Source organism: Pseudorasbora parva, chromosome 6, assembly GCF_024679245.1.
Source record: "Pseudorasbora parva isolate DD20220531a chromosome 6, ASM2467924v1, whole genome shotgun sequence".
Taxonomy (NCBI): domain Eukaryota; kingdom Metazoa; phylum Chordata; class Actinopteri; order Cypriniformes; family Gobionidae; genus Pseudorasbora; species Pseudorasbora parva.
In genome coordinates this window covers 38,908,840-38,923,225 of record NC_090177.1, presented here as the reverse complement: position 1 = coordinate 38,923,225, position 14,386 = coordinate 38,908,840, and the positions used below count along the sequence as shown (strand labels likewise).

General features: G+C 38.2%; 1 protein-coding gene across 5 annotated transcripts in view; it reads right to left on the bottom strand.

Annotated features, from left to right (window-relative positions):
- Window positions 1–14,386, bottom strand: part of tead3a (TEA domain family member 3 a) — a 67,818-nt gene that overhangs the window by 41,158 nt on the left and 12,274 nt on the right. The gene's annotated exons all lie outside the window — the stretch shown is intronic.

Genomic DNA, 14,386 nt, shown 5'->3' with positions numbered 1-14,386 from the left:
ACTAAGAGTACAAATAGAGATGCAGATTAAGACCAGGCGATTTCCTAGGCAGATATTGACGTGGGAAGCACAGGCGAAGCACTGCTACTTGGGCGCAGAGATATCACGGCTCTCATCCTCACGTCCTCCGGCTGTTGAGCGATCGCAGTGTGTCGCCTGAAATCTGCGCCCAAGTAAAAGCCCTATATCTAAAAACGGTGGAGTGTTCCTTTAACACAGCTTTTTCTTACAATCCCTAGATTGTAAAATCTGGAATCTTGAGGGTATAACAAAAATCTAAATATATTGAGAAAATCTCCTTTAAAGTTGTCCAAATGAAGTCCTTAGCGATGCATAATTCTACTAATAACAAATATTTAATATATTTATGGTAGGACATTTACACGATATCTTCATGGAACATGATCTCTACTTAATATCCTAATGATTTTTGGCATAAAAGAAAAATATTGACCTAATTTTGCCCTCATACAATGCATTGTTGGCCATTGCCACAAATATACGCGTGCGAATTATGACTGAGCTCATAGTGAACAATAGGGCTGGCCGACTGGACGATATAATTTATATCATTACCACGGTATAAAAATGTGACCCATGCTGGCAAAATGAGTCGCAATGAGCAAATTTTCAAAAATGAGTTATTGTTATTTTTCATATTAATATCTTAAAAACCCTTCACAATTATGTATGGTTTGATTGAATTGGGGAAAAAAAATGTTGTTGTTGTTTTAGAGTCAGCAGAGTTAATTCTGAGAAGCAGAGTTAAAATTTGGTAAAAATGTATATTAAACAGATGATGTTACGTGAATACTCGCCATGACATATTTTGAAAAACTGTAATTTTCACTTGTTTTGCTTGTTGCTTGAAATGATCCCATGTGCATTCCAACTCCTTTTGCCAGCATGGGTCACAAATGTCTATCGTTAGAGGTTTTGCTATATTGTGTATATCACATGATGTAAATATACAGCACTATTGACACTTCAGAGTAATACAATGGATAAAAAGGAATATAAAGCGAATATAAAGGACATGCTTGATGTTAAAAAAAAGTTATGAGCGCAATACATACTGAAAAGGAACTCTGAAAAGCTGCCTCTCTCTCAGAAGGTGATTTGGGATGTGGTAAAAGTGCTATTGAGCACATAAGCAGTACAAAAGAGCAGTGCACACGCAGACTGACACACAGTGTAAGCTCGCACACATAAAGCTGCATCTCTCAGCACGAATTCAGCTCTCTTTCACGTCTTATTTCGCTTGAATGGTCGAATACACACGTGTCAAAATGACCATGGTGTGGAGTATACATGTAAACACAGCTGGTTACTTCTCCAGTGAAAGCAAACTGTTTGGATGTGTATCCTTATAATGGATCCGTGTCTTTGGTCTTAAAGTGGCAGCACCCTATTAAACCGATCTACTGTGTCATTTAATGTGAATCAAAAAAAAAAAAAACTTGCTCTTGACTGAATAACTTTAGCTTCCATAAGAACACTTTTATATTTAATTCATAGAGTGAAGACTACGCAATACTTTAATTGATTATTACATTTCTGGACTAATTCGAACTAGGCCTACATGTTAAATAGACCTACAAACCCGATTCCAAAATCTCACAATTGACTAGAAACAATTACTGAAGATTCTTCAAAATATCTCATTTTGTGATCTGTGGAAGGAGGAATACAGGCATGGAATGGCACGATGTCAATGAATAAAAGTAAAACGTGTCCCAGCCGACTTTAGAGGAGCATCAGCTGCCCCTTCCAGACTGTCTTCCAATAATTGGTTAATTGAGACGGCTTAAGACCAATAGGAGGGTTGACAGTTACTATCATTCCAGATGGTGTGACCATGAATCTCCCTTTGGAGCTGGAGCTTTTCCCACCCCTACTTTAAATAAGAAATCTTTCAGGATCATATAATCATTTGCATATGCCCTGTCAATCAGTTTATCCCATTATGCGACGGCGGAAAGAGGAGAATTGGACAGGAAAGACAAAATGGCTGTCGGACGCACTGAGCTGCCGAGCAAGGCGCCAGATTTTTCAGACTCCTGATGTCAAGCGAAGTTCAGGTGACGAGATATCAGATTTTCAAGGACGTGCTTTATAGCTTTCGTGAGCTGGAGGGTATTAATAGCACTGATATTGAAAAGAGAACCTGGTAAAGGCACTGATACATTTCCTTGGTGTCAACAGACTGAGCAAGATTGGCCAATATCATAGTAAAAGTAGACGGTGGATGTCCACAAATCTCTTGCAATAGGGTTGAGTGACATACAATAAACAATTAAGAAACATTATATTATATAAATGATCTAAATATTGCAGTGATTTTAACGTGCTTAGAATTTGGCCAAGTTTGATACATTTTGGTGAATCTGTTCTTTTGAACTGTCAGCTTTAGTTAAAGGAGCACTATGTAGTATGTTTGCAGTAAAATATCTAAAAACCACTAGGCCGGTGTTATATATTTTGTTCTATTGAGTACTTACAATATCCCAGATGTTTCCAACTATTTGTAAATTGTAAGAAAATTGCTATTTTAACCAAGGACCGGGACATGTCATCATAGCGTTTGAGGGAGTCGCCTGTCAATCGCGTCATATCTGCGTTACCCTTGGTTTTATTCTGCAGTGCTTTTCTCTTAGCAGTGTGAACAAGTCACAGCAGCGCTGAGCGAACGCACAAAGAAACGTCATAACATCATTTTCAACACACTTAAATGTATCTAATATGAAAAACAGAGCTGCTTTACCTGACCGGAAAAGGCAGAAGTGCAGCCGGCCGGCGACTGTGTCTTGTCCCGTCATAATAAAAGTCCCGTTAATCGCGAGCCGTGTGTTTGTATAACAATCGCTCCAGCGGCCTTGCTCATCTCCTCAACACTCGGTCCTGCTCTGCTTTAGACTACAGTAACGTTAATAACCGCATCCATGAACGTGATTTCTGCCCGAGTCCTATTTTCCACCGACTGTGAGGTGAAGACCACATGTCCCAAGATACTGCGCTAACACTTGGCATCATCAAACTACACCTTTGTTTTGAATAGGCGCCCTCTAGTGGACGGAAAGTTGCATAGCGCACCTTTAAAGCTACACTATGTAACTTTTCCATCCGCTAGAGGGCGCCTATTCAAAACAAAGGTGTAGTTTGATGATGCCAAGTTTGAGGGCAGAATGTGGTCTTCACCTCACAGCCGGTGGAAAAGAATCGGGATAGGACTCGGGCAGAAATCATGATCATGGATGTGATTATTAGCTGGAGAGATTGTTACGCAAACACACGCCTCGCGAGCTGCGGGACTTTTATTATGACATTTCTGCTTTTCCGGTCATGAGTATTAGGTAATGCAGCTCTGTTTAACATATTAGATACATCTGAGTGTGTTTAAAATGATGTTATGACGTTACTCTGTGTGTTCACTCAGCGGCTGCTGTGACACTTGTTCACACGGATAAGAGTAAAGCGTTTCTGCTGAATAAAACCGGAAACCGAGTAAACAGCAGATATGGGACAGCTATATACAGTCCTTGGTTGAAATAGCAATTTTTGGGATATTGTAAGTACTCAACTGAACAAAATATATAACACTGGCCTAGTGGTTTTTGGATATTTTCCGGCAAGAATACTACATAGTGCACCTTTAACTGAACTAGTATTATAATATTATATCCTATATACAGTTGTACCATCATTATTTGTCTAAAAAAAGGCTGAATAATATGTTGATAGTGAATAAAATCATATTGATAGTGATTACAACCCCACAAATAACATTTCAATGCACTATAAACAAAATTATTATTAGCTACTGTATACTGTCGTTCAAAAGTTTGAGGTTGGCGAATTCTCTTCTGCTCACCAAGGTTGCATATAATTGATCAAAAACACAGAAAAAATGTATTTTTAAATGTCATTTATTCCGTTTGATCAAAGCTGAATTTTCAGCATCATTACTCCAGTCTTCAGTGTCACATGATCCTTCAGAAATAACTGATATGATGATTTGATGCTCTGATTTGAACCATTTCTTTTTCTTGAAAATAGTTGTGCTAAATACATTTTTTTAAACATGTTTCTTCAGGATTCTTTGATAAATAGAAAGTTCAAAAGAACAGTATTTATTTGAAATGGAATCTTTTGTAACATTATTCATGCCTTCCTTTTGATCAAATATATGTATGTATAAAAGATAAAATATACATTTTTTATCTTATTGACCCAACTTTTGAACTGTAGTGTACAGTATATAGTATTTGTGATCTATGAAACAAGAAGGTTGGCATCCATCTTAAGGAAATTATCATTTAGGCCTTTTTTTTTTACTGAAGTCACTGAGGCCATATGCAAAATGAATCTGAAAAACAGAGTAAACTAATAAGAACTGCCCACAAAGCATTTTTGTGGCCATGGATTTGGCGAGCGCTCCGTCTTCCTCATTCAATGACACTGCAACATTCTCAAGACTAAGAAAAAAGGTTTTCAATAGATTTATCACTGCTAAGCCATTTTTAAACCTGTATTTGGGGTTATTAAAAACATACATATTTAAAACAACTATTTTCAGTTACATTTGTATAGCTCAATTCCATGTCGGCATTAATTCACAGATGTGCCACAATATGTAATTTGTCGCCGCTAGAGGTCGATTATTCAAAACAAAGGCGTAGCTTGATGATGTCTTGATTTCGCAGAGCTTTTATTATTCCACAGTCGCTGTAGTTTTCTATGTCTGCGGGTTGAAGCGACTTTAATTATGTGATATATAGACCCGGGAATGTGACTTTTAGCAGGCAACCTTGTCAAAATAACACACTTTTCACCCCTCAAATGCAATTTTTTTCCGGAGAACCCCCCGAGTAGCTAATGTTTAGGGCTAGTAGTTTGCGGGGGTTTTTGTAAAAGCTTGGCAACCTTGTCTGCATGCAAGCTGGAATAAACAATTGTTGCTGGTGTCGTAAAAAAAAAGAAAAAAGAATGTAAGGATACACAGTTACTTAAATAGTGATGGTGAATGCATATACGAACATATTCTCCGTTTAGGATTTAAACAAATATAACCCAAGCCCCTTTGATGACGTGCATGATTACGTTACTGTTGATCATCTGTCCGTCATCGTCTAAAGCCCGCCCTGATGATTTCATTGGTCCGAACAGTTTCTGTTCAGGTATAATTACTCCTCATTGGATCAAGTCCAGACCGAACTGCCCGAGCTAAAAATGTTGTGGGCGGGGCTGAGTTCGGCTGGCATCCAGGCTATTATAGGTACATAATATAGGTCATAATTTTGTATTGGTACTCTATTATTACTTCCAAATTGAGATCCAAACAGTTGCTCACCCGTCTAATAAAACACATCATATATTAAAGCGTCTTTGGTGTTTCCATGGTTTCTACAAAATAATGCGCAAGTCGAGTAACGGGTATGATGTCACTGATAAGCGATGCACCGCGTCCTGGTTAAAATCACTTACTTCTCTGGATCTTAACATTCTTGGAAACATTTGGGATAATGGAAGTACACAGTCAACAAAATACATAACATTGGTCTAGTGTTTTTTTGTGGATATTTAATTAAAAAAATCTTACATATTGTACTTTTAAAAAACATTTTTTAAGGATTTTAAGGACCCACTCCAACTAGTGGCTCTAATAATACCGCAAATATGCAAGAAAAGCCACAAATGGACTCGAGAAACAGCCAAAGCAGTTATCATACAGAGCTACTAGAGGAGACCACGGGTATGGGCCTAGAGAGAGAGAAGGGCTGACATTCCAGACATGCCCTTATTAAGAAAGCTACACACTCTCTGTCCATCTCTCTCTCTCCCTCTCTCTCTCTCTCTCTCTCTGTTGTGTCACCCACACCTCCGTCCTTCCCCTCCCCTCTTCACTCCTTCCCTCTCACTTACGAGCACCCCAGTCCAAAAAAGGCCTGAAGAACAGGGAAATCATAGGGGGTGGGAGCGGGAGTGAGGGTTGCCTGACCAATTTAGGCATCCACTAAAGCTCAGGAAACACACCGAGCTCCCCAAGGACAATACTGCTGTTTTAGGTGTACCGGGTTCATAACACAGCACTCCTGCAAGCTAGTGCTATCAAGACCTGGGTAACATCCTAGGATTGAATGCCAAAAAACGCTGAATAAAGGTCTACTTATGAAACATGGAATCCAGCAGCTTAATAATAAGTCGGTCTTGAATTGTTGTGTGTCTTCTTGCCCGTGATTGGTGCGTATTGCTGATGAATAAATATTGACCTTGGTTCCAAACATGTTGCCTTATCTGTGAGCAGACCTCATGAAAAGGTCACCAGCAGCGCCTGGCCTCTGAAGAGACGTCGGGTTACAGAATCAAGTGACAAACCAAAAGCATCCAACACTCTTGATGGATGACCAGTGTTTATTAAAGAAGCATCTTGTCTAAACCTTTAACCATCATATTGTGCTATTATAAACACAACGCGGGGTACATTTGTTTGGGCAGATTTGAAGTGAACTGTTCGCTGAGTGAACCTCAGGAAAGCTCAAGAACATGCTGGCTTCGCATTTCACCCCAAAATTACACTGATATCATCAATAAGTTTACGCCCGTTATGCACAATGATCGAACGGATCACAAGTAGAAGGATTCCCGTTTACTCCTGGTGTCTTTTGTCCACGTTTAACCTCTTCTGGCCTTGCTTCTTTGAGGGGAGGGTCTATGGGCGGCTCTTTCGATCTAATGGACCAAATAAGCTCACACAATTTACATATGAACATGCCCTGAGACAACGACAAACACGTATGTTTTTCACACCCCAAACCAAACTTGGGTCTCCGGCCAAAGTTTAAATCCCGTCTGGCTAGCGGGCCAGACACATTAGGTCAGGAAGCGGAGAGTAGAAGGTCTTTGTTGGCTGTTTGAATACATGTTTTTGACTACCTCTGGAAGTGGTTATAAGTGGACAAGCTCAAAACGATTTAGACCCTGTTTACTCCGATCCGATCAACGAAAACACATCTTAATAAGCAGGTGTAAACAGGGCCTTGGTCACTGAGATTTTGCTAAGACAGAAATGTTCCTGGGTCAGCATATTTTGTTGATCCTGGAACAACCTCAATGTCCGAAAATGTTGTCTTAACCATATCCCTAGCCTTAACCTAACCTTACCCATAAGTTATCCCTAAAGTCAGAGGGAAATGATGGTGCACAGCACTGATGTACAAGCACCTAACCCTGGTTGTAAGCCTAAACTTGACATAAACTGTAAAACTGTCCATCAAATCTGATTGGTTGATTGAATGACATTCACCTACAACCTTCTTACAATCAATTACAAAAAAATCGTATTCTCATTATTGTAAAGAAGAAAAAAAAAGAAAAAAAAAGAAAAAAGATTTTAATAAATAATTATATATTGTTTAAAATGAACTACGATTCAAAAGTGTATTAATTTTAATATTTTTATTCAGCAAGGGTGCATTAAATTGATCAAGTATTACAATAAACATGTTTATAAATTTATAAAAGATTTATATTTCAAATATAATTATTATTATTATTTTTTTTACTTTCATCAAAGATGCCTGAAAAAAAACAAACATGAAGCATTCATCAACATTGATAATAATTTGAAATGAACTATACACTATAAAAAATAAATAAAAAAAAGTTGAGAAAACTTAAAAGTTCAAGGCAGCCAGCTGCAGAACATTTTTGAGTTCTCTCAACTTAGGGTCAATAGTTGTACAAACTATTGTTTGTGTTATCTCAACTTTTTTCATGTTAAATAGTTGAATAAACTTTAAAAGCTGAATTTGTTATACAAAACAACAAGTTGGATTTTTACAGTGTAATATATATTACATATAATTGACCTATTGATTGATTGATTGATTGATACTTTAAGTGGAATTGACCCAGAAATGTCTTTATGAGAGAAATTAGACTAAGATTTAACAAGTCAAGTCCAGTCACTTTTATTTATAGCGCTTTTACAATGCAGATTGTTTTAAAGCAGCTTCACAATGGTAACAGGAAATATTACTAAAGACTTTAATAGAAAGTAATCTAGTTAAATTCAACAAGATATTCTGTAGAGATGCACCGATTGATCGGCCAGGGATCGGAACTGGCCGATTTTCTGCATGATCGGCCGATCAGTCACGTGTCGCCGATTTTGAGCCGATCCCTACGTTGACGTCACAGCTGCATGTCCTTGGCATGGAAGTTTTTTACTGTGAGCGAAGAAGAAACTAATTATGCAATTTGTGAAACTTGACAAACCTACAAACCTAATTAGACACTTAACTCCATCACCACGTGGAACATGCCCAGTTTGAAGAAGGGAAGTTAGTAAAGGTAAAACTGCTAAAGCTAGTCAGAGCTCAGAGCCAGCCACAGGTCAGCAGCCTCTCCTATCTTTCCTTGGTATCAGCAGCGAAAAGACCAAAGCATAAATGCATTTACGAAGAAAATTATGGAATTCATGGCGCTGGATGACCAGCCGAACGAAGTTCTTCACGGCAACCTGTCAAAATAAAAGTTTGCTTTAAAAAATTGTTTTTAATTAACAGAATATATTAGGATAGGTTACCTTAGTTACATCTCTATGTAATAATAATATGTCACTAGCCTACTAATAACAATAATAATGCCTAGATGGTTGATTATTTTTCTTTTTTTTAATAAACAATGTTTAAATGCCTTTAAATGTTTATGTATTTTTTACTTATAACGATTATCATCAAAATGTTTTTAAATGGTTAAATAAAAAATATATAAAAAAACATGTAGCTGTGGTCCTGAAATTGGTACAGAGTACCAAAAATGTTATTGAATTGCATATTGTATGTACTGGTACAGAATCCTGGAATTTTAGTATCATGACATCCCTAGCTGGCAACATTTATTACCCAATTACTGAGTACTGTACACTTCAGTTTTATTCATTCATAGGATCTTTTGACTTTTGTAAGACAAGTAAAAAAGAGAAAAAAGGTCCATTAATAATGTTTTGTTTCATAAAACAACGGATTTTCACTGATTATCCTGGCACAGAACACGTATTTTTTGAGAGTTGTTTAAGTGAGAGAAGATCCTATTGTAATGTTTACAAATTTATTTTATAATAAAAATAAAAATGTAGCTTTGAAGAAAAGGTGGCTTTTTGTTTGTATATGCTATCATTTATAGTTCTTAGAAAGAAAATCGGAATCGGCAAAAATCAGTATCGGCCGATCTCACTAACAAAAAAAAAAAAAAAAAAAAAAACGGAATCGGCCAAGAAAATTGCTATCGGTGCATCTCTATTCTGAACCAGCACTGCATCACATGGTGCTAGATAGATAAATAACAATTAATTTAGGGGCCGTTTGCACAGCACAGATTTGAACTAAAAACATAAAACTTTTTGTACCTTTTAGCCGTTCATTTTTACGGCAATTATTTTGTATGGGCCTGAAAATGTAAACTCTTGCTTATAAAACGAGTTTAAAGTGCAATTTTTTGAAAACTATTCCGTTATCGACTCCATGTAAACTACAGAAACACCCATTTGTGAAAACGCCATGCGAATACATATTACTTAGTCTTTAGGCTCGAAGTGTTTCTTTACAAATTGACATCGCCATCTACTGGCCTGGCATGAGTAATACAGCATTTTAGTGGTTTCGCGAAATTTTTGTGAACGGGGATTGTTTTGACTCCCATTGTTGTCTGTATGCGAAAAATGGAAAACGCGTTTGGTACTTTGTTGTAATACCCTAAGTGCAATTCATAAATTCAGTCTAAGTTTCTCTGGCAGGGGGTTAAGCAGCACAGACAGGAGACTGTTCTCTTCGGAGACTTGGAAAAACAGCTGCAATGCTTGTCAACAGGGTAAAAGGCCTTTGCTCATCAACAACTCTCCTCTTGCACACTCCTCACCAACACACACACACACCCTTTCAGAAAGAACAACAGGGCAACAAGTAGAGGAGCAGCTGCTGCCCTAGATCAGATTACAGATAAGGACGGCATTTTAAGGCATGGCCAAGTAATGCTTAACTCTCTGATGGTTTAAGAGAATATATTAATCTAAATGCTGTTTCAACATTGGTCTAAGTGTTTAATTTCACCAGGCAACTTAACAAGATCCTGCCTACAAGGAGGAGTGATTAGCCGATTTTAGAGTATGATCTTAAAAAGTGTCTAAGCCAAAAGGCTTTGAGAAATACCGTACAAAACATCTGTCTTTCAGGAATACATTTGTATTTAATCTGCACAACAGTCAAATATATTCATCAAATCTTCAGAGATGAGAAGGACAGCTACTACACTGACATGCCCAGACACGCTTCAGTGTTTGAACTCTATACAGCACTTTACATACGCTAGGTCAAAGACTCTACATTGGACGCACACAAAAAAAAAGAGATAAAGACATGTTAAAAAGACGAAAGACTTGACGTGCCTCTCTTTTTCTTCTGTGGACCCAACCCATGTCAAACCTGCACAACCTGCTACTGCAGTTTTCTCAGAGCTTAAGGCACCCCCCTCCCCTCCTTCAATGAGAATCATTTAAATTTACTGCATTTTCCATCTTATTTACAGAAGCCTTAAAGGGTTAGTTCACCCAAAAATGAAAATTCAGTCATTAATTATTTATCCTCATGTCCTTCGACACCCTTAAGACCTCCGTTCATCTTCAGACACAGATGAAGATATTAGTGTTGAAATCCGACGGCTCAGAAAGGCCTTCATTGACACCAATGTCATTTCCTCTCTCAAGACCCATAAAGGCACTAAAGACGTCGATACAAAGCCCATCTCACTACAGCGGCTCTACAATCATTTAATGAAACAACGAGAATCATTTTTGTGCCCCAAAAAAGCTAAATAACGACTTGTATAGTGATGGCCGATTTCAAAACAAAAATTTTAACGGTAATGAATCAGTGAATCAATTCATGATTCGGATCGCCAATGTCACGTGATTTCAGCAGTTTGGGCGGTTTGACACGCAATCCGAATCATGAATCAATACGCAGATTCATAACGGTTTAAAGCTTTGTTTTGAAATCGACCCATCACTATACAAGTCATTATTTAGATTTTTTGCGCACAAAAACTCGCCACTTCATAAAATGATTGTAGAGCCGCTGTAGTGAGATGGGCTTTGTGTCGACGTCTTTAGTGCCTTTATGGGTCTTGAGAGAGGAAATGACATTGGTGTCAATGAAGGCCTTTCTGAGCTGTCGGATTTCAACACTAATATCTTCATTTGTGTCTGAAGATGAACGGAGGTCTGACGGGTGTCCAACGACATGAGGGTGAGTAATTTAAAAATTAGCATATATAATAAAAGTTCATTATTTTCCATAATGTACTGATAAAAAAATATACTTTCATATATTTTAGATTCATTGCACACCAACTGAAATATTTCAGGTCTTTTATTGTTTTAATTCTGATGATTTTGGCATACATCTAAAAAAAATAGCATATAATGAAAAGGTTCTCTAAACGAGCTATTAACCAAATCATCTGAATCAACTAATTAACTCTAAACACCTGCAAAAGATTCCTGAGGCTTTTAAAAACTCCCAGCCTGGTTCATTACTCAAAACCGCAATCATGGGTAAGACTGCCGACCTGACTGCTGTCCAGAAGGCCATCATTGACACCCTCAAGCGAGAGGGTAAGACACAGAAAGACATTTCTGAACAAATAGGCTGTTCCCAGAGTGCTGTATCAAGGCACCTCAGTGGGAAGTCTGTGGGAAGGAAAAAGTGTGGCAAAAAACGCTGCACAACGAGAAGAGGTGACCGGACCCAGAGGAAGATTGAGAAGAAGGACCGATTCCAGACCTTGGGGGACCTGTGGAAGCAGTGGACTGAGTCTGGAGTAGAAACATCCAGAGCCGCCGTGCACAGGCGTGTGCAGGAAATGGGCTACAGGTGCCGCATTGCCCAGGTCAAGCCACGTTTGGGCTACAGAGAAGCAGCACTGGACTGTTGCTCACTGGTCCAAAGTACTTTTCTTCGGATGAAAGCAAATTTTGCATGTCATTCGGAAATCAAGGTGCCAGAGTCTGGAGGAAGACTGGGGAGAAGGAAATGCCAAAATGCCTGAAGTCCAGTGTCAAGTACCCACAGTCAGTGATGGTCTGGGGTGCCATGTCAGCTGCTGGTGTTGGTCCACTGTGTTTTATCAAGGGCAGGGTCAATGCAGCTCGCTATCAGGAGATTTTGGAGCACTTCATGCTTCCATCTGCTGAAAAGCTTTATGGAGATGAAGATTTGGTTTTTCAGCATGACCTGGCACCTGCTCACAGTGCCAAAACCACTGGTAAATGGTTTACTGACCATGGTATTACTGTGCTCAATTGGCCTGCCAACTCTCCTGACCTGAACCCCATAGAGAATCTGTGGGATATTGTGAAGAGAAAGTTGAGAGACGCAAGACCCAACACTCTGGATGAGCTTAAGGCCGCTATCGAAGCATCCTGGGCCTCCATAACACCTCAGCAGTGCCACAGGCTGATCGCCTCCATGCCACGCCGCATTGAAGCAGTCATTTCTGCAAAAGGATTCCCCACCAAGTATTGAGTGCATAACTGAACATAATTATTTGAAGGTTGACTTTTTTTGTATTAAAAACACTTTTCTTTTATAGGTCGGATTAAATATGCTAATTTTTTTAGATTTTTCATGAGCTGTATGCCAAAATCATCAGTATGCTTTCATCCGAAAAAAGTACCTGAGCAACAGTCCAGTGCTGCTTCTCTGTAGCCCAAAGTGGCTTGATCTGGGCAATGCGGCACCTGTAGCCCATTTCCTGCACATGCCTGTGCACGGCGGCTCTGGATGTTTCTACTCCAGACTCAGTCCTCTGCTTCCGCAGGTCCCCCAAGGTCTGGAATCGGTCCTTCTCCTCAATCTTCCTCAGGGTCCGGTCACCTCTTCTCATTGTGCAGCGTTTTTTGCCACACTTTTTCCTTCCCACAGACTTCCCACTGAGGTGCCTTGATACAGCACTCTGGGAACAGCCTATTCGTTCAGAAATTTCTTTCTGTGTCTTACCCTCTCGCTTGAGGGTGTCAATGATGGCCTTCTGGACAGCAGTCAGGTCTGCAGTCTTACCCATGATTGCGGTTTTGAGTAATGAACCAGGCTGGGAGTTTTTAAAAGCCTCAGGAATCTTTTGCAGGTGTTTAGAGTTAATTAGTTGATTCAGATGATTAGGTTAATAGCTCGTTTAGAGAACCTTTTCATGATATGCTAATTTTTTGAGACAGGAATTTGGGGTTTTCATGAGCTGTATGCCAAAATCATCAGTATTAAAACAATAAAAGACCTGAAATATTTCAGTTGGTGTGCAATGAATCTAAAATATATGAAAGTTTAATTTTTATCATTATATTATGGAAAATAATGAACTTTTATCACATATGCTCATTTTTTGAGAAGGACCTGTATATATGTTTATATAGTTATGCTGTGATCACAAAAAAAGCAAGTTGTAATCTGGATTTAAAGAAAACAAGAAATACTATTCTTAATTTACTTGATATAGCAAACAAATTATAGGACATAACACAATTCGTGCAATTCGTAGCTTTTATGTTTTAGCATATTTGGAACTAATGCAAATGAATTTGTACAAGCTGCCTTCGCCCCACTGACAGTAAGACAGTTTTTTTATTTTTTTTACTTAAATTTCTGTACAAATATCATCGAAATTCCAAACAAATCATTATCTTGGTTCTATCTGACATTTTTGTCAAAATTTTGTTATGCACATATTCCCATTCTGTGACTTATTTACATTGTGTGATTTATTTTTTATTTTATTTTTTTAATTGGTGTACATTATGAAACTTTTTATTTAGGAAACAAAAGGTTCTATATGTCAAATGGGATGCAAAAAATATGAAGCTCAATATCTCAAAACTACATGCTCAGAATGCAGATAGAAGCCTATAGTTGGAGAAATAAGGTGGAGAAATTCAAACACTTTTGTAAGAATTCATACGATTTTATATAAATTTGCCACCTTCTATGAATTCATTCAAAATCACCACCTCGTATTTTCTCATAAGATTGAGTTGGATCAAGTATATATTTTCGCTCTGCCGAGCAAAGAAAAGGGAATAAACTGAGGTCTTATTATTATTTTTTTTTACTTATATGGATAGCAGAGAGGACAAAACATTATATGGCAAAGAAGTGAATAGGAATGTTGCAAGCTGAATTTGAACTCCTTTGAACTTAAGCACCAAGGGTCAATATGTCAGGGAGCTCACCACCAGGTGTGTTTTTAAATAAAGGTGCAAACAAACTAAAGGAAGCTATGAGAGTAGAAAGAGCGAAAAGGCACTAAAGAATAGGACATCGAAAATTACAATTTAGTC